Source organism: Anomaloglossus baeobatrachus, chromosome 1 (genome assembly GCF_048569485.1).
Source record: "Anomaloglossus baeobatrachus isolate aAnoBae1 chromosome 1, aAnoBae1.hap1, whole genome shotgun sequence".
Lineage (NCBI taxonomy): Eukaryota > Metazoa > Chordata > Amphibia > Anura > Aromobatidae > Anomaloglossus > Anomaloglossus baeobatrachus.
The window spans coordinates 32,390,951-32,412,430 of NC_134353.1; the positions used below are offsets into that span (position 1 = coordinate 32,390,951).

Genomic DNA, 21,480 nt, shown 5'->3' on the forward strand with positions numbered 1-21,480 from the left:
TTTGATTGACCCTCTCCACTTGGCCATTAGACTGAGGATGGTAGGCAGAAGAAAAGTCCAGAGTCACTCCCAGATGTTTGCAGAGCGCCCTCCAGAAGCGGGAGGTGAACTGAGTTCCTCTGTCGGATACGATGTGTGATGGAAAGCCATGCAAGCGGAAGATGTGATGTATATAGGCGTCCGCGAGTTCCTGAGCAGAGGGCAGTCCAGCCATAGGGACGAAATGAGCCATTTTAGAGAACCGATCCACCACGACCCATATGACTGTGTGTCCGGAGGACAATGGCAAGTCCGTAATAAAGTCCATCGCTATGTGTTGCCACGGAACTGAGGGTATCGGCAGAGGCAGAAGACGGCCATATGGCAGGTGTTTGGGCGTCTTGTTCCTGGCACAAGAGGAGCAGGCAGAGACAAAAGCAGCGACGTCCGTGCGAAGGGATGGCCACCAGTAATGACGTACAATCGCACCCCATGTTCTCTTCTGACCAGCATGACCGGCTGTTTTCGAGGCATGACCCCAGTGTAACACTTTTTGCCTGTCAGTATCAGAGACATAGGTCTTCCCGGGCGGTATCTGGGCCAGGGTGACAGGAGCCACCGGAATGATTTTGCTAGGACAGATGATGGGTTGGGTAGTCTCCTCCTCCTGCTCCATGGGCATGACAGACCTAGACAAGGCATCAGCGCGTACATTCTTGTCCGCGGGTCGGAAATGGAGCTGGAAATCAAACCTGGCAAAGAATAAGGACCACCTGGCTTGCCGTGGGTTCAGTCGCTGAGCGGACCGCAGGTATTCCAGGTTCTTGTGGTCCGTGTAAATAATCACGGGGTACACTGCTCCTTCCAGAAGGTAGCGCCATTCCTCCAGAGCCAGTTTGACTGCCAATAGCTCTCGGTCACCGATGGTGTAGTTGCGTTCAGGCGCTGAGAAGCTCTTGGAGAAGAAACCGCAAGTCACCATCTTCCCGGAGGAGGACTTCTGCATGAGCACTGCTCCGGCTCCCGAGGAGGAGGCATCCACCTCCAAGGTGAACTGGCGGTTTAACTCCAGACGGTGGAGTACAGGAGAGGAGGCAAATGCCCGCTTCAGAGAGCCAAACGCGGCTCGGCCGCAGGTGACCAGTCCTTTGGATTAGCCTCCTTCTTGGTCAAAGCGGAGAGAGGAGCAGTCAGAGCAGAGAAGTGAGGGATAAACTGGCGGTAGTAGTTGGCGAATCCCAGGAAACGTTGGATTGCCTTCAGTCCAGAAGGTGGAGGCCAGTTGAGAATGGAGGAGACCTTCTTTGGATCCATCTGCAGTCCGGTATCAGAGATGATGTACCCCAGGAAGGGGAGAGAAGACTGCTCAAAGACACACTTCTCGTACTTGGCGTACAGACGATTCTCTCTCAGTCTTTGTAGAACCAGCTGTACGTTCTCTCTGTGGGTCTGGAGGTCCGGAGAGAAGACAAGGATGTCATCCAGATACACTACCACACAGACGTAGAGAAGGTCCCGGAAAATGTCGTTCACCAGTTCTTGAAAGACGGCTGGGGCGTTACACAGGCCGAAGGGCATCACGCAGTATTCATAGTGCCCATCGCGAGTATTGAACGCGGTCTTCCATTCGTCCCCAGAGCGGATGCGAACCAGATTGTAAGCACCCCGAAGATCCAGCTTGGTGAACACACAAGCTCCTCTAAGCCGGTCAAACAATTCGCGGATGAGCGGCAGAGGGTACTTGTTTTTTACGGTGATTTGATTCAATCCCCGGTAATCTATGCATGGGCGTAAGTCGCCCTCTTTCTCCTTGACGAAGAAGAAGCCTGCTCCCACAGGAGAGGAGGATCTCCGAATGAATCCCCTTGCCAGGCTCTCTGTGATGTAAGTAGACATGGCCCTTGTTTCGGCTGGAGACAATGGATATATCCGTCCTCGAGGTGGTGTTGTTCCTGGGAGCAGGTCGATGGCACAATCGTAAGGACGATGTGGCGGAAGTACCTCAGATTCCTTTTTATCAAAGACGTCTGTGAAGGACCAATAGGCTGAGGGTAGTCCCGGTAGGTTCTCTGGAACCGGAGGTCGTCGGATGGGTTGTATGGTCTTCAGACACTTCTCATGGCACGAAGAGCCCCATCGGGTGATTTCGACAGTGCCCCAGCTGACTGATGGTTCGTGTGTCCGCAACCAGGGAAGTCCCAGCAGGATTTGATGGGACATGTGTGGAAGGACGTAGAGAGCGATGTTCTCAGTGTGCAGGGCACCAATACGCAGTTCGACCGGCCTGGTGATCCAGGAGATGGTGTCAGAGAGGGGTCTCCCATCCACAGAGGCAATCACTAGGGGCTTGTCGAGTGGAGTAACAGGCACCTGGTACTTGTCCACCGTGGCCTGCTGGATGAAATTGCCTGCTGCCCCGGAATCGAGGTATGCCTCAGCCGTGAACCGCGTCTCTCCCGTTGTCACTTGCACAATCCACGTAACCGGGTCTGAGAGAGTCCCAGTACCTAGGGTGGCCTCTCCTACCAACCCTAGGCTTTGGAGTTTCCCGGCCTCTCTGGACAGGAGCGTAGCAGGTGTGTGCCCTCTCCGCAGTAAAAGCAGAGACCCTTGGCGAGCCGCTCTGCTCGACGTTGTTCAGACTGCCGCACTCGGTCGATCTGCATGGGCTCGTGGACGGGGGCCCCAGCTGTCGATGACTGAAGTACGGAGGGCTTCTGCGGAGGAGAGGAATGTCGTACCGGACGTCTCTCACGGGACACTTCCTTGGATCGCTCCTGAAAGCGAATGTCTACTCGAGTCGCTAGGGCAATCAGGGCATCCAGGGTGGTCGGTACGTCACGACCCGCCAGCTCATCTTTAATTCGCCCCGAGAGTCCTTCCCAGAAGGCGGCGGTTAGGGCCTCGTTGTTCCAGCTGAGTTCCGAAGCCAGGGTGTGAAACCGGATTGCGTATTGACCCACCGTCAGAGTCCCCTGACGTAACCGGAGAAGAGACGAAGCAGACGCGGAGGCGCGTCCGGGCTCATCAAAGGTGCCACGGAATGCCTGCAGGAACTCTTGGATGTTCGTGGTCACAGGATCCCCCTTCTCCCACAAGGGATTCATTCACGCCAGTGCCTCACCCTCTAGATGGGACATGATGAAGGCGACCTTGGCTTGGTCGGAGGCAAACAAATGCGGTAGCTGCGTGAAATGGAGGGAGCATTGGTTTAAGAATCCCCTGCAGGTCTTGGGGTCTCCGGCGTACCGGGGTGGTGAGGCCAAACGAAGTCTGGAAGTATCTGAAGAAGTCGCCACAGGAGCTGGAGCCGTGGCTTGACTAGTGGAAGCCCGGGATGTTGAAGACGTAACTGCTGCTTGTAGCGTGTTCAGGCGGGCGTCCACAGACGACATGAATTGCAGCATGCGGGTCTGAGTCTCACGCTGGCGTTGGAGTTCCTCCTGTACGACTGCTAGTGCTGCAGCGGGATCCATGGCCTGATCTTACTGTCAGGGCCAGGTGGACGGGCAGACCCAGGAGGTGGATCCACTGGGCCGAACTCCTAGATGGTGGTAAGGGGTCCGGTAGCTGAAGCACTGTAGGCAGCAGAACAGTCCGTGCATACGAGTATAACGGAGAAGTCCCTGGGACCACGGAGTCACTGATGGTAGTCCGGGTGACGCAGCTCAGGTTCGGAAGCCGAGAAGATGTCAGGTGGGGTCCGGAACCTTTGGAGCGAGATGACGGGTCACCGCAGGGATCCGAGATGGTACGGACTGTCAGGATGGCAGATGGACAGCGTTCGGGATTCGGCAGGACCGGATGGCGAGGCAGGCACGGCTCTACAAGAGAGATAGGTGAGTATATCATAGAGACACCAGGAGACCTGACTCCTAGCTTAAGAAACACGAAGATCAGGCCCCGCCCCCTTGGACATTAAACCCCTTTATACCCAGTACCTGTTTGCATCATTTCCTGTTAATGGATGCTGGCCCTTTAAGAAAGGGTCAATGACCGCGCGCGGCCCGAGTGCCAGAAGCCAGAGCAGGAAGCTGCGAGGAGGAAGCAGCAGGGATGGGCTGGGGCTGAGAAGCCGACGGGCACCGGGAGCGGGGGCCAGGACGCCGGGGACGCGCCGGCAATGGATGCTGGAGGGCGGGGAGCGGCGGTGACCGGACCAAGGAACCGGGAAGCGAGGCAGGGGAGCCGGAGAGCGTGACAGGTGAGCCGGAGGGCAGTGCAGGGGACCCGGGGAGCGTGACAAGTGACAGCACTTGTGCCCCAGTTGTACACTTCACAGGTAGATTTGCATCAAGCACATTCAAAAATATGCCATCTTTAACCGTCCCCAGGATGACACAGGGGTAGGTAGCAAAGTCTTTGCTGAACCATGACTTGTTCATCTTGGCTCCTTTTAAAAACACAGCAAGGGTTACTCCAAGCGGAGTCTCCCTTTTTTCCAAAAATTGGGCCACACAGACACCCCATCAGTGGCAGCACTTGTGCCCTAGTTGCAAACAGGATGTTTTGATTTGCATCAAGCACATTCCAAATCCACAAGCATTTACTCTCCCCAGGATGACACAGGGGTAGTTAATTCCTTGCGGATCCATGACTAGTTCATTTTGATGAACGTTAGTCTGTCCACATTGTCACTGGACAGACGCGTGCGCTTATCTGTCAGCACACACCCAGCAGCACTGAAGAAACGTTCAGAGACAACGCTGGCAGCTGGACACAACAAGATCTCCAAGGCGTAAGTGGAGAGCTCTGGCCATTTTTCAAGATTTGAAGCCTAAAATGAGCAAGGCTCCATTTGCAAAGTCATGGCATCGATGTTCATTTGGAGATACTCCTGTATCATCCTCTCCAGTCGTTGGCTATGTGTCAGACTTGTTGTCTCTGGTGGCCTTGCAAAGGATGGTCTAAAAAAATTATGAAAAGATTAAATAAAATTGCTGTTACCAGCACCAGATACGGTGCTGCTGCTATGGGTAGACCGTTGAAGATGACGAGACCATCCCATGTTTGTCAAGTTACAACTGGGAGATTCACTCCGTGCACCACGGCTGTTTGGTGGAAAAGCCGAGCTAAGAGTGAGTAACAGCTTTTGCTGATACTCCTGCATACGTACGTTCCTTTCTATGGCTGGAATTATGTCACAAAATTTGGACTTGTACCGGGGATCTAATAGTGTGGCAGGCCAGTAGTCATCATCACTTCTAATTTTGACAATACGAGGGTCATGTTGGAGGTAGTGCAGCAAGAAGGCACTCATGTGTCTTGCGCAGCCATGCGGACCAAGTCCTTACTGTGTTTGTGGCATAGAGGTGCTAACCATTCTTTCTTCCTCTGACATCTCCCCCCAACCTCTTTCAACTGAAATTTGACCAAGGTCTCCCTCATCCGCTGAGTCTTCCATGTCCATGGACAGTTCGTCCTCCATTTCTTCATGTTCGCCTGCACCTTCCTCAACATTTCGCCTTCTACCATGCGCCCTTGTTGATCCCTGTCCCCCATGGTCCTATGCCTGCTGCCTTGGTGATGATGAACGAATGGACCTTGGTGATGTTGTTGTCCCTTGCGCATATGAATCCTCCTGTAGTTCCTCCCCTTCCTGTTGTCCCACCCCCTGACTCCGAATAGTGTTTAGCGTGTGCTCCAGCATGTAATTGACTGGAATTGTAATGCTGATAATGGCATTGTCAGCGCTAAACATATTCGTCGCCATGTCGAAACTGTGCAGAAGGGTGCATAGGTCCTTGATCTGAGATCACTCCATCAGGGTAATCTGCCCCACCTCTGCATCTCGTTGGCCCAGGCTATACGTCATGACGTATTGCACCAGGGCTCGACAGTGCTGCCACAGTCGCTGTAACATGTGGAGAGTTGAATTTCAGCGTGTCGGCACATTACATTTCAGGCGATGAACCGGCAGGCTGAAAGACTTCTGGAGCGATGCATGTCGCTCAGCTGCGGCGGTTGAACGGCGGAAGTGAGCAGACAGTTTTCATGCCCTGTTCAGAAGGCCATCTAGGCCGGGATAGTGTGGTAAAAATTGCTGGACAACAAGGTTCAACACGTGAGCCATACAAGGCACATGTGTCTCCTTGCCCAGGGGAAGGGCCGCACCCAGGTTTGCAGCATTGTCGCGCACACGGCCTTACCAGGCTGCAGGTTGAGTGGAGACAACCATTTACCAAACTCAGTCTCCAGAGCTGCCCACATCTCAGCCGCTGTGTGACTCTTAGTTCCAAGACATTTCAAGATAAAGACCGCCTGATGCCATTGTGCTCTGCTGCCAGCATAGTAATGAGGGGTGTGTGATTCCTTATGCGCAGTTACAACGCTGGTGGCCTGACCAGGCAGGCTTGGGGTGGAGGTGGATGACCCAGATGAGGTTGAGGAGGCAGAACCAGTGGAGGAGCTTGGACAGACAGAGGATTGACGCCCAAGTCGTGGGGACGGCAAGACTTGTGCAGCAGACCCTTCAACATCTATCACCATAGTTACCCAGTGCCCAGTCAGCGACATGTAACGTCCCTGTCCATGCTAACTGGCCCAAGTATCTGTGGTGAAATTCACCCGTTCACACACAGAGTTTCTCAAGGAAGCGGTGATGTTGTGTGCGACATGCTGGTGTAGCGCAGGCACACCTTTCTTAGAGAAGTAGTTGCGACTGGGCATCTGGTACTGGGGCACAGCGACAGACATAAGGTCTCTAAAATCCTGTGTGTCCACCAGGCAGAAAGGCAGCATTTCGGTAGCCAAGAGCTTACAGAGGGATAAAGTCAACCTCTTAGCTTTGTCATGGGTCGCAGGAAATGGCCTTTTATTTGTCCACATCTGAGGGACAGAGATCTGGCTGCTGTGTGTAGACGGTGGTGAGTAGGGTGTCCCTGAAAAAATGCAGGTTTATGAGGAAAGTGCAGGCGTAGACATGATGTTGCCTTCATCCAACTTTGATGCTATCGATGTCTGAAAGAGCGGTACACACGCACTTGTTTCCCCTTCCAAACCAACTGACGACCTACCAAGCAAACTGCCTGTTGTGGTTACACTGGTGGAAGTTGTGCGTGGATAACCATGTGTGACAGCTGTTCCCACAGTCCTAGAAGATGAAGAGCGCACGGATGCACTGGAAGGGGCAGGCGGTGGATGTTCCGCTCCGCTAGGCCGCATTGCAGCACGGTGAGCTTCCCACTGGTACATATTATATTTACTCATGTGACGATTCATGGAAGAAGTTTTCAAACTGCTGAGGTTTTTGCCTCTACTTACAGATTACTGACAAATTTTACAGATCACATGATTTGGGCGATCCTTTGCAAGGTCAAAAAAGGACCAGGCTAGGCAAGGCTTAGAGGACATGCGACCTGCTGAGCCACCCCGACTAGTGCTCAGAGGCAGAATGGTGGGTGGGGATGCAGTTGTAGACGTGTTACCAGTACTCCTCCTCTTTCCAGGAAGACGCAAGGTAACTTCGTCGTCAGTTGCATCATCCTCCACCGCCTCTGTTGACCTCCTCGAGTGCCTGACTGTGGGTTGACAGTAGGTGGGATTTAGAACTTCCTCATCAAGCGTTGTATTTGCACTCCCCTCACCCTTAGACCGAGCCTCTTCCTGTCCTGAACGAATATTTAAGTTGTCATCCCAATCTGGTATCTGCGTCTCATCGTCATCAGTATGTTCCTCATTGTCTATTACAACAGGTTTTTCAGTTGGTGAATAGGGGTCAACATTATGCTTAGAAACTTGGTCATCACGGCCTGAATCTGAGTCACAAAGGTTCTGGGCATCACTGCAGACCATTTTCTGGTCTGTACTCACTGTAGCTTGGGAGCAGACCTCTGATTCCCAGGCTATAGTGTGACTGAACAGCTTTGCAGACTCAGCCATCTCTGTTCCACCATACTGTGCAGGGCGGATGGAGACTTGAGAGCTGGGAGAAAGCAAGTGTGATTGGGATGACAACTCAGAGGACTGGTGTTTTTTGGATTCGGTAGTTGAGGTGGCGGAGAGGGCTCTTGTTGGACCACTTGAGATTCATTTAAGCATTTTCTTTTTTTGGCCATCATCTACCTTTGTTCCAGTTGTTCGTGTCCATAAAAAAGAGAGCACATCGGATTGTCCATGGTAAGTAATAGACATCTTACTTTTGCTGGAAGATGGCCTATCTTCAGCAGATGTTAATGGAGCATAGCCATCTTCCTAACGGACACAAACTTCTTTCCTTTTCCAACATGCCTGTTCCCCTTTCCACTAGCATCTGTCATTTTGCCACTCATTTTGATTGCGACAAGATTGTGCACTTAAAATCTGGTAGTAAAATTTGAGAGGTGGTGTAGATTGCAGCGGTGGTCCATCTTTATTGACAGCAGAATAAACAACAATAACTATCCCTGACAATGCAACTATGGCCCTTAAACTGGCAGCACAGTTTGCTATTCTAATAGCTTAATAACAATGAGCTTGAGGGTGCAATGCAGAGGTGCTGCAAATAGCTTGGCACCAGTGAGACACTAATGAAGTCCAACAGCCACTTTTAGGATGCCACTAAGTTTCCTCAGTGTTTGCTAGTATAATGGCTTAGTAACAATGAGCTTGAGGGTGCAATGCAGAGGTGCTGAAAATAGCTCGGCACCAGTGGGACACTAATGAAGTCCAACAGCCACTTTTAGGATGCCACTAAGTTTCCTGTTTGGTATTATAATGGCTTAGTACCAATTAGCTTGAGGGTGCAATGCAGAGGGGCTGCAAAAAGCTTGGCACCAGTGGGACACTAATGAAGTCCAACAGCCACTTTCAGGATGCCACTAAGTTTCCTCAGTGTTTGCTATTATAATGGCTTATTAACAATGAGCTTGAGGGTGCAATGCAAAGGTGCTGCAAATAGCTTGGCACCAGTGGGACACTAATGAAGTCCAACAGCCACTTTTAGGATGCCACTAAGTTTCCTCAGTGTTTGCTATTATAATGGCTTAGTAACAATAAGCTTGAGGGTAAAATGCAGAGGTGCTGCAAATAGCTTGGCACCAGTGGGACACTAATGAAGTCCAACAGCCACTTTTAGGATGCCACTAAATGGCAGCACTCTGCAATTAAAATGGATTTGCTAAAAAGGGCAGGAGAGTACAGTGGCAGGGTTGTGGGTCTCTGGGTAGAGGAAAGGAAGCCTTACTTTCTATCCCTCCTAATGGTGAAATGCAGCGAGGAAATCCCTGAGCTTAGCTACACAGACGCTGTTATCTGTAGCTGTTAAAAACTGTTTCCACGGACCTGACTGTCACCTATAGCTCTGAGGCTGCTGTAGTTAGCCCTTAGAAGGGCTGAATGAAACTTCTATTCCTATTCTGTATAGTGCTGTGTGTAGAGCGTACACAGCAGGATCGGCGACAGGCGCTGCATCTGCGGTGACTGTCACCCCGAAGCAGAAGGCAGATAATGGCGTCCAGACGGGCAGATGCCCGTATTTATAATGCAGGGACATGTGACATGGACATCCTATGACACATGCCGTTGCTTCTCTGGCAAAAAGTCCACTTAGCTGTGTTTGTGTCTGGGATTGGCTGACATGCTGGCCCGCCCCACTACACGCACGCGTGACTCACACTATTACAGCGAAAAGCCAGCTAGTAATTAGCTTGGCTTTTGGCTGCTAGAACCGTTCTCGAACGTAACTCGAGCTATCGAGCTTTTAGCAAAAAGCTCGAGTTCTAGTTCTATCTAGAACACCCCCCAAAATCACTCGAACCGCGAACTGGAGAACCACGAATCATGAACCGCGCTCAACTCTACCCACACTGCCATGTATCAGTGCAGTAAGATTCCCATAATAATGCATGTTGCATGCGCATGAGCCAGATCAAGCATGTAGGTATCAAATTATTTGAATTTCTACTTCTATGGAGTCGTTTTTTACAAAGTTGAAAGATAATGTAAGTTGTATCATACTTTGCTGTCTCAAAAAAATGCCCAGACTAAGCAACCCTTGTCGCAAACTGCAGACCCACAACTGATGCTGGCCAAAGCCAGGGTTGTCGCTGAGGATGCAGTGCTTGTGATGGTTGCATCTCTCTGTGTCTGTGAATGAAGCCACAGCATAAACTGCTTGTCTTCTTCCCTTACTCTTCCACTTCCCCTGCTGAGCTACTCGACTGCGTGCCTCTGGGTTCACACCAAGTGGTATCTAGAGCCCTATCGTCATCCTCTCTGTTGTCCCACTCTATGTCCAGAGAGTCACCTTTTTCCTCTTCCTGCCCTGATAGCACTCTATAGTATGCATGCGCCTCGGGTATCTGAGACTCATTATGATCACCTCTACCCCTGTGTTACACCTCGTGGCTCTCCTGTTGCAAGGAATGAGGTGGTCCCCCATTCCTTGTCTGCTGCGAGCTCTCCTGCTCAGCAGCACCAAAGGTCTGGGAGACTGCGCAGTCTGCAGGAGTTGCCTCCTTGGAGACGCAGCAGAAGGGTGACACCTAGCGGTTCTCCCCTTGCAAGGAATGGAGTGGTCTCCCATCCCTTGTCTGCCACGAGCCCTCCTGCTCAGCATCACAGAGGGTCGGGGAGGTTGCGCAGTGTGCAAAGGATGGATGCTCAGGGAAGCAGCAAGACTTCCCTTATCTCTGCACATTGTGAAACCGAGGATCCCGCCTTTATGACCCAGAGGCAGGAAGATGAGTATGTGCCCCACGTGACGTCTTCTGATTCGCTCACTGATATCACACGGCCCGATAACGAGGCTGGTGGTGTGCTGAATCTTGACTGGCCGGGCCAAGACGTCATGAATCCTAATTGGGTCACGTCCATCTCGCGCCCGCCCTTGGGTGGAGCTACACCTCCTTAAAAGCTCCCCCTGCCATCATGGCGGCGCGCGACCGTCCTTCTATGTTTGGATGTCTGGCAGTGTGCTGCCATGCCACTGCTCAGGCATTATTGTCTTTTGTGGGCTTTGCCCTTGCTGCTCAGGCAGCACCTGGTGTGCAGGCCGTGTTCCTGCCTTGCTGCTCCGGCAGTATCTCCTTCAACAGGCCGTGTTCCTGTCCCAGGTGAGCTCCTCGAGTCTCCACCGGACTCACCTGGTTATTGAAAGCACACGTGCGTGGGCACTTCTGTGCTACCCTCGTGCCATATCCTGTGACTCCCGCTGGCACACGTGCATAGGCACCTCTGTGCGTTCCTGTGCAACAGGTACACCGATCGAGAAGCCCCGAGCCATACAACCCTCACGGGTTAGGGCGGACCAGTGTACATAGATCGTCTGTGACATTCCAGACGATCACTAGTAGCAACCCGCTCACTCTTTCCTGACCATAACAACGGTCCCTTACACCGCACAGTGGACCTTGACCGGCGGAAGCTGTCCATTTCCCATCTTGGCACGCTTCCCCGGGTCCCCCTCGTAACATTACGGTCGTGCCAAAGGTCTGGCTATGGCGGAAGAGCAGCAGCAGTTGCTGCGTTATGTGCAGCAGTTGGAGTCACGATTGGCAGCAGTGGAGCGGTCTTCCCCCGATAAGGCTGCTCTAGCAACAGTCGCCACCCAGGCGGCTACTCACGCTGTGGAATTGTGCGGAAGGTCGCCTCGCCTTGCGCTCCCAGAGCGCTTCAGCGGGGACAGCTCTGAGTGCCGTGGTTTCATAAACCAGGTTACCACCTACTTGGAGTTGTCCGCGACTGATTATGCTACTGAGAAGGCGAAGGTAGCCTTCGTCCAGTCCGTGCTCACAGGGAAAGTGCTAAAATGGTCCACGCCGTTGTGGGAGCGCGGAGATCGGGTGGTGAATCACCTTCCAGTTTATCTTGAGGCCATGAGAAAGGTGTTCCTCGGGCCTCAAATCACCCACGACTCCGCGCTGCGGCTCCTACGCCTTCGGCAAAAGTCCACTTCAGTCGGGGACTTTGCAGTACAATTCAGGACACTCGCCGCAGAGCTGGACTGGCCAGATTAAGTCCTAGTCCCTGTGTTCTGGGAGGGTCTGGCAGGGTTCGTCAAAGACGCGCTGGCCACGCGTGACGTGCCGACCACCTTAGAGTCCTTGATTCGGCTTGCCTCTCGCATAGACATCCGCCACGCGGAGCGGAGGCGCGAGGTCTCTTCGGCACCCACGTCTACTTGGTCTACAGAGCCTCTGACTTCCCTTCCCCACCAGACCGATCTCCCAGCCAGCTCTGTTGATGACTCTGTGGAGCCAATGGAAGTCTCCAAAGTGGTCCCCTCTACCATAGGTTCTCGGCCGTCGGCCGTTTGCTTTGCCTGTGGGCAGGGGGGACATGTAGCTACCTGATGTTTGAAACCTTCGGAAGAAAGTCAGTGTCTTGTTTCACCTACGGTCAGCGTGAAAAGGGTCATTTCCACTCCCCAAGACCAGGTGCCACCGGGTAAGACCCTCACTTCCTCTGACTCCCAGAATGGTGTGCTGTCATGGGATCATGCCTCCAAAGTTGGGGCCCACTTCAGGGTCGACAGGACCAGAGACCTAGGGGTCAGGCATTATTGGGGGCCGGCGGTAGCCCAGGATGTAAAGGAGAATATGGGAGTCCGTACGTCCTGTGCGTATAATAAACCGTTCAGGCGGAGGCCTACGGGTCTTCCACATCCTGTGCCATCTTTCGCACCTGGTGACCTAGTGTGGCTGTCTTCTGAACATATTAACCTTCCGGTACAGACAGCAGAGTTTGCTCCTAGGTACCTTGGCCCGTTTACAGTAATAGAGCGGGTAACCGCGCTAGTATATCGACTCCAGCTCCCTCCGTGCTGGGCAATTTCTAATACGTTTCATGTGTATCTCTTCTGAAACCCATACGACCTAAAACCTCGGGGTCCCTGCTGTCCCAGGCCGACTTCTCGTCCGACGACCCAGAAGTAGCGAAGCTAGTAAAAACAAAAATCGTACAGGGCAAGAGGTACTTCCTCGTGGAGTGGGTCGGTCGTGGCCCAAAGCATAGGTCCTGGGAATTGGAGGATCATGTCCACGCCCCAGGTTTGGTGGTGGCCTTCGAGCGCAGGCGGGGGGGGCCCTAGACGGGGGGGTAATGTTACACCTGGTGGCTCTCCTGTTGCAAGGAATGAGGTGGTCCCCCATTCCTTGTCTGCCGTGAGCCCTCCTGCTCAGCAGCACCAAAAGTCTGGGAGACTGCGCAGTCTGCAGGAGATGCCTCCTTGGAGACGCAGCAGAAGGGTGACACCTAGTGGTTCTCCCCTTGCAAGGAATGGAGTGGTCTCCCATCCCTTGTCTGCCACGAGCCCTCCTGCTCAGCATCACAGAGGGTCAGGGAGGTTGCGCAGTGTGCAAAGGATGGATGCTCAGGGAAGCAGCAAGACTTCCCTTATCTCTGCACATTGTGAAACCGAGGATCCCGCCTTTATGACCCAGAGGCAGGAAGATGAGTATGTGCCCCACGTGACGTCTTCTGATTCGCTCACTGATATCACATGGCCCGATAACGAGGCTGGTGGTGTGCTGAATCTTGACTGGCCGGGCCAAGACGTCACGAATCCTAATTGGGTCACGTTCATCTCGTGCCCGCCCTTGGGTGGAGCTACACCTCCTTAAAAGCTCCCCCTGCCATCATGGCGGCGCGCGACCGTCCTTCTATGTTTGGATGTCTGGCAGCATGCTGCCACGCCACTGCTCAGGCATTATTGTCTTTTGTGGGCTTTGCCCTTGCTGCTCAGGCAGCACCTGGTTTGCAGGCCGTGTTCCTGCCTTGCTGCTCCGGCAGTATCTCCTTCAGCAGGCCGTGTTCCTGTCCCAGGTGAGCTCCTCGAGTCTCCACCGGACTCACCTGGTTATTGAAAGCACACGTGCGTGGGCACCTCTGTGCTACCCTCGTGCCATATCCTGTGACTCCCGCTGGCACACGTGCATAGGCACCTCTGTGCGTTCCTGTGCAACAGGTACACCGATCGAGAAGCCCCGAGCCATACAACCCTCACGGGTTAGGGCGGACCGGTGTACATAGATCGTCTGTGACATTCCAGACGATCACTAGTAGCAACCCGCTCACTCTTTCCTGACCATAGCAGCGGTCCCTTACACCGCACAGTGGACCTTGACCGGCGGAAGCTGTCCATTTCCCATCTTGGCACGCTTCCCCGGGTCCCCCTCGTAACACCCTGGGGGTTAATGTTTGGCAATGAGAGTCTGGATTCTGATTGTACCCTACTGTGTCAGGCCCCAATGTCTATTTGTGGCATGCCACAGGAGCAGAGATTTAGCAATCAGAAATGTATATGCTGAAATTTAATTTTTTTGGACAGGACCACAGACTTACCAGTCAGTTTTTAGGCTGAAATGTCTATTTGTGCCAGGAGCACAGAGTTATGAATTAGTATTTATCTGCAGTAATCTATATACAGCAGCTCTCTCCAATCTGTAGCAGTCTCAATATGTCACAAACAACACAAGTCCACTTCTTATATGCAGAGGGACATGTGTCTTAGGCAGCAAATGGCACAAACCTTTGTGTTTGAAAGTTGTGGATGGTTTCTGCACCTTGTTTGACTGCCAGAACATCTATACATTAAGTTAAGAAAAAAAAGTCCGCAGCTCCTCTGATCTCTCCCCATCCCCTCCCCTCATAAACACCTTTCCCACTCACCATAAAGCACCACTATCCTAGCCGAAGTCATAGTATGGTAGAAGAAAAGCATTAGTGTGAATGCAAACAGTTACCGAAAAAAGGTTGCATTTTACCGATTTTGAGAAAAGTGTTCAGCAATCCGTACCGGAATTCTGAATGGGCAAGGATGGGCCGTTTTTGAGATTTGTAAACCTTTTTTGAATAAGTTTACTCTTTTCTCCTTCTGACAAGGTACATTAGAACATAAAAATCCTTTATTGAGTGGTGCACAAGATATTAATAAGACCATAAAAATAAGGAGATGAACATGACATAGAACACCAGAGCACAGTGCTGAATACATGCAAGTAATTATTCTGGTAAAAATAGCCTTATGTCGCAAAGAACCAGGGGATAAAGTAAGTAAATTGTATTTTGAACCATACAACCCTGATGCTATAGAGACATACAAAGAGGTAAAGTGCGGTATTAGAATCGTACTATATTATAGACAAAGTGTCAATTAAAAAAGCAATAAATTATTAAACATACCAAGTGGCATCTCCTCCTGTCAGTGCTGGTGCCAAGTTCCCGACACATGTTTTGGTTACAAAACCTTCATCAGGGGTCCCTTTGTCTATAATATAGTATGATTCTAATACTGCACTTTACCACTTTGTATGTCTCTATAGCATCAGGGTTGTATGATTCAAAATACAATCTACTTACTGTATCCCCTGGTGCTTGGCAACATAAGGCTATTTTTAGCCTATGTATGGTTGCAATATCAATCTCCTCCTATGCTGTGCTTTGTGCCTTTCGTTCACTATTCTTATACCTGGTCCTTTTATTTATTTAAATATTTAATAAAACTTATATTTTATTCTGGCTATTTGCTTTTGGTCATTTTTGATGTTTCAATTGAATATAGTGTAATTAGCCTGGTTGGATTTATTTTCTGCCACTATAATTATCATGCTTGAGGTGTTTATACCTTACATCTAATAATTATTTAACCCATGTTGTTTGGCATTTTTGGTCATATTTTTTTAAAAAATTCTTGGTACAGTACCGATTGTTTTTCATAGATTAGCAAATGGAAGAGATGCGCAAGATATACAGTGTGTCCACCGCCATTAACTTGAGAACGGTGGCAGCTATAGACATACAGTAGAAGTGGTGTCTAGGTATAGTAAAGTAGCCATGTGCTATGCAATGAAACCACCTATAGTGCCACCTGGTGGAAAACAGCGGAGTATTTTTATCTCGAAAACGGAACGAGATAGAGAAAAAAGTGAATTACAAAGTTGTAGGGCATCATCAATTCAAAACGAATCGACACCTTGCAAACAGAAATGATATGATTAGAATGTGTAAAACTCACAAGCCTGCGGACGTGAAGCGATACCTCATGGAGACCTTCCTACAAGTCATTGGGTATGGTGGCTGAGTGGAGTGGCCTCCACGCTCACCTGACCTGACCCCATTGGGCTTCTGTGAGGTCACATCAAACAGCAGGTGTATGCGACCTCCACCAACATTGCAGGACCTATGACGACGTATCACAGATGCTTGTGCAAACGTGTCACCTACCATATTGCAATTCGTGCAGCAAGATATAGTATGCTGTGCAGAGTCCAGATGTGCATTGCAGCTGACGGGGGCCACTTTGAGCATCAAAGTTAAATGAGTGCCATGTGTGGGACCAGCATTTAATGTTTTGGGGGGGTCATGGGTTTCATATTATAGCATTTCTGTATGCAAGTTGTCGATTTGTATTGAATTGATGATGCCCTGCAACTTTGTAATTCACTTTTTTTCTCTATCTTGTTCCGTTTTCGAAATAAAAATGCTATCTTCGTTGTTTTCCACCAGGTGGCGCTATAGGTGGTTTCATTGCGTAGCGCATGGATACTTTACTATACCTAGACACCACTTCTATGCCTATAGCTGACGCCGTTCTCAAGTTAATGGCGGACGACAGGATATGGGTGAGCACACTGTATAATGACAGACTGGAATGCAAAATATGCTGAGTATTACTCCACTTTGTAAAGGTAACTAGTCTCAGAAAAAATAGAGTGAGTGAAAAAATAAAATTTTGCTAGCATTGATTAGCAGGACCAATATTTATCCATAAGTGGATGAGACAATTAATAAATGGCGCTATGCGTTGCGTACATGAAGTGCCTGTGCATGTGGTATTGTGAAAAAATAGCAAATAATATACATTTTTAGTACCAAAAGCACTACAAAATGCTGTTGTACTTAACTGCGGGTATGTGAGGTTTGTTGTTTCAGAAATTTAACAATTAGTTAATCTGAGCTGCCATAAGGTAATGTGCAAAATAGCTGTGCTGCTGGTCTTACATAAAGTGCAGGTTTTGTTGAAAATCCCATTATGGAGCCAAGCAGCAAAATGGAAATGTGCAACGTTCAGGCAATATACAAACACAAATCTACAGGGCACCTTAAGGAAAATAAAAAGAACCATATGAGCATTACTCCATGTACTGAATGCTTTAAAAAGAAGCAAACACATTATAATGTATTATTATTGCTCTTGTAAACTTGTATAGGGTAAGAAATATAATAGTTACCGCAATGCATGTACTACTAGACTCTCTTATTGTATTTGATCGAAGGATCTTTGTGGCAATACATCCAAAATATTGTTATATTCATGTGGCGCCCTTGAAGCCCTCAGGGCACTACTGGGTACTGCATCCTGACAAAGATGCAGGGCCAACCCCAGGGACCTGGAAGACCAGTGCCGGTACCACCAAAACACATAACATCCCCAGTTTCCCACTCCCCATTAGGGATGACTGACTAGTCCGGGACCCAATAGTTGGCCACCCAGAGGTGGAGCTAGACCAGGCCACTAGCTGACAACCCGGTGGGAGGAAACAGGCAGACAGAATGATGGAGGAGTCCATTAGTTACAGTTGAAAAGGACGGACATGTCTCCAGACGGGGTCGTGTAGCAGTGACCTAGGTGGTGTAGGAGAGTGGTTGCCTGGGAGGGTACAGCCAGGTACCCCTGGAACCAGAGTACCGACTGGGCACAGGGCCCCAGGTCAGGCGACAGCTAAGGCAACCTGACAATTACCTGCACAACGAGGGAACCTTCACGGACCACACTGACCCAAGAATCCAAGGGCACCAGCAGTAAAGATTGAGCCATGGACTGGAACCAAACATCGACCCTACAGGGTTCGCACTGCCCGCCGTATGGACGAGAGACTGCCGACAGACAGTAAGGGACCCAAAAACGCTCCAGGCTATGGGGTCCCACCAACCAGTGAGAGGTGCCGAGGAAAGAGACTACCCGGTCACCACACCGACACTGGGACAAAAGAGACCAGGGGTCTGAACCAACCCGTTCTCAGTGCTTGAACTCAACATCACCGTGAGTCAAACAGAAGTTGCACTGCATTCCAATTGTGTGGTCTCCCTTCTTTCGGATCCCACCATCCACTCCCTGAGGCCCAGCACCTACTTGCAGAGGGCCTACCATCCAGGCTGCCACCACCATCAGCCCCAGTGGTAACAGACTGTGCAGTGGTGGTTCCATCACTATAACCGCAACCCGCAAGTGGCATTACAATACAAACTCTTTCAATTCCCCTGTATATAATCCCTTTTAAAAAGCGTCCCCATAGTCACGGTTTGACGCCCTGGACACTCAGGGGTCACAGGTCACTAAATACACCACATACACCCCCACCCTCGTAAGGTACCATCAGTCAACCAAAGACCTGATTGCCTCCCTCAGAGTCAGATAGGCACACCAGGTGGGCGGAGTCAGGCAGATAGACATGCCCTCCGAGGAGTCTGCTGGCCTGAGGCAGGAAAACACAAGCAGATCGAGATTAAGTTAGGAGAGAGGAGTGAGAGGAGGACAGTTCTGTGTGGGGCCTGGGTTGGAGCCTAGGACCCCCGATCAGTCAGGCAGGCATTCAGACGGTAGTGGCCGCCTGCAGGAGACCAGGAATATGACCGGTGGAACTATAAGGCTACCGGCACAGGGTAGTGGCCCGCCGGAACCGAACCGGGGAGCCAACTGGATACCGGAGCACCAGGCAGGGTACTCAGACCCCGAACTAGGCTATAAGTCACCACCATAGTCAAATCAACTGATTGCAGTCTGGACCTCAGGGGTTCATTCCCACCTAAGTCCCGATTGAAGGCAACAGCCCAACCCGTCCGGATAGGAGCCACCGCCAAAGGCCAGAGATCCAAAGGGCCAGTGTCTGCGGGCAAATGGGCTCCAACGACACTTATACGCTGGGGAGCGGACTACCAGTGCCCAGGCACAGTGGTCAAGATACATACACAGGTGCAGGAGAAAGGCGGACAACCTAACAGGAAAAGCTGCAGCCGGCTGCGGGCCCCGTTCATCACCCCGTTTGGTTTACCAGTGCCTCTAGTGTCTTGTATCAGAGTGAGTACACCAGTGCCCTCAGGCACCACACTGCACTGCACTGCAACACTGCGCCCTGCACCCCGACCCTCGCCAACCGGGCCCCGGGACCAAAATACCCTACCCACGGAGCGGTCAACACCTACACCGCTCCTGGGAGTCCCCGTACCTTCACCGCAGCGGTGGTGTCCATAATCACCACAACCCGTGGGTGGTGTCATGAACAATCATCCTAAAACCAAATACCTGCATCCCCGCGCTTAGCGCCAACCCCCCTTGCAGAGCGACGTGACCCCCGGGTCCGTGAGAGGCTCGAGCCACCACCCGTAAAATGCGATCACAGACCCGAGCGGCTTGGCGGACGCAGCCGAGGCCGCGGGGCGGTACAACGGCACAAGGCATCGGCCATTATACAACTGTGACACAGCATAGCTCTGGGCGACACATACACACCCGGGATTATGGAGTTCAAGCTGAAGATGAGTGGGACATAATTTTTCAACTTTTTGTGCAAAACTCTACTTCAAGGGAGTCTTGTAATAGTGTTTGATACAGCTTGCAGGCTATACCTTTTCTGTTTGCCACCTCCTCTCCTCATAGGAAAATATACAAATAAAATCAAATCCAAATCCCAGTGTAAGAGTGACCAGCATAAATATGCGGCTATGAGGCAGGGGATGGAAGTGATAAAGAAACAATCAGATAGTAAATACGTAGTGAAACTGACCTGTTATCATCTCCTCCTGCTAAAATGGTGCCACCTGCACCCAACGCACGTTTCAGAAGAAAGCCTTCATCAGGGTGTATTCTGCCACAGGGTGTTTCTTATTATAACATGTGTTTAATTAAGATTGACACTTTAAGCCTAGAATGCGCAACAATAGAAATCTTCAATAGAAAACAAGTAACCTAGCAGGTCTGCGAGGCCCCAGGTATGCGTTCTAGGGTTAACTTTTTTTGTAATTGTATTGAATATCTAAGAAGGATTCATATTTACAAGGAACCTGTCACCAGATTTTGGCCTTCTAAACTAAAACTAGCACCTAAAGCCGCACCTGTGCTGCATTCTACAAAGGTTCACGTTAACCCCTTAGCCCTCCTGCCTGTAGACTACACAAATACTTTTATGAAATCTCTTGCCATGTATGTAAATTGCCTGATCCGGTCTGATGGGCATCATAATCTGTGCATCGTGTGCCTCCTTTCGCCGTCCTCCCATGCTGATTGTTGTGGATAATGCCTCCGGTGCCATCCATGTAGGCAGGCAAATCCTCTCACCTGTGAAGACACACTCCAGGCTTGCGTAGGAACACTCGCTCTGTCCTATTGAAGCAGCATGTTCTCTGCGCATGCTCGAGATTTTGCCCGGTGATGTGCAAAAGGCAAGTGATGTCATCAACATCCCTGGAGAAAATGTTGTGCCTGCGCAGAGAATTCTCTGGTTCCTGCAGGTGCACTTATGTTTTTGTCTCTGCTCGCAACAGGGCAGAGAGAAGTTCGCCTGCATGAGCTGGGAATTTGTCTGTGCAGGTGCAAGAATTCACTGCCTACGTGGATAGCACCAGAGATGTCATCCACGTCAAACAGCACAGGAGGATGGCAAAAGGAGGGAAAGGAGGCATATATTAGGATGCCCATTGGACCAGACCGGGAAATTTACATACATGGCAGGAGAGATTTTATAAAGGTACTAGCTGTACTACCTGGCTTTGCCCGGGTTAATAACTGCTGTTAACAAAATAGAATGTATTAACATTCCCGGGATAGAATGTTTAAATAGAATATATTAACGCCCGGGATAGTAACTGTCTCTCTGTTTCTCTCCCATTCTCTGTCTGTCTCCCCCTCTGTATATATCTCTCTGTCTCTCTCTCTATCTTTGTCTGTCTGTCTCTTTCCCTGTCTCTCTCTCTATCTCTTTGTCTGTCTGTCTCTTTCCCTGTCTGTCTCTGACTGTCTCTGTCTCTTTCTAAAATTTCCCCTCAAAACATAGCCTATGATGTTCTCAGGGTCCAGAAGTGTGAGTGTGCAAACCTTTGTGGCTGTAGCTGCGACGGTGCAGATGCCAATCCCGGACATACACACACACATACACACATACACACATTCAGCTTTATATATTAGATTGGTTGGATCTACAGGGGGGCTCAGGGGGTACCATGCACCATTATTGAATCCACCACAGTTTAGAAGGCCAAAATCTAGTGACATGTTCCCTTTAAATGTTTTTTTCTTATCTTTTTTTGTTGTTAATGGTCGCCTTTTGATGTATATTTTTTTCTGTTTTGTGGTTTTACTAGAAGTCATACATTAGAAACAAATATTGTTTCTTCTTATGTACACAGATCACTGATTAGTCTAAAAACTTTTTTATCATTTTAAGCTTAACAGTCTAAAGATGTGTCCTAGGTTATAGTTTTTTAAAACGTTATGTTAGTTACTAATCTAAATGCCTGCAATGATCAATTAACTATTTAGTGAATATATTGTAAAGCTTATAACTAATAATGTAGATAACACTCCAC

General features: G+C 50.3%; 1 protein-coding gene across 1 annotated transcript in view; it reads left to right on the plus strand.

The window, feature by feature from the left end:
• Positions 1 to 21,480, plus strand: part of LOC142314623 (vomeronasal type-2 receptor 26-like) — a 120,281-nt gene that overhangs the window by 40,639 nt on the left and 58,162 nt on the right. The gene's annotated exons all lie outside the window — the stretch shown is intronic.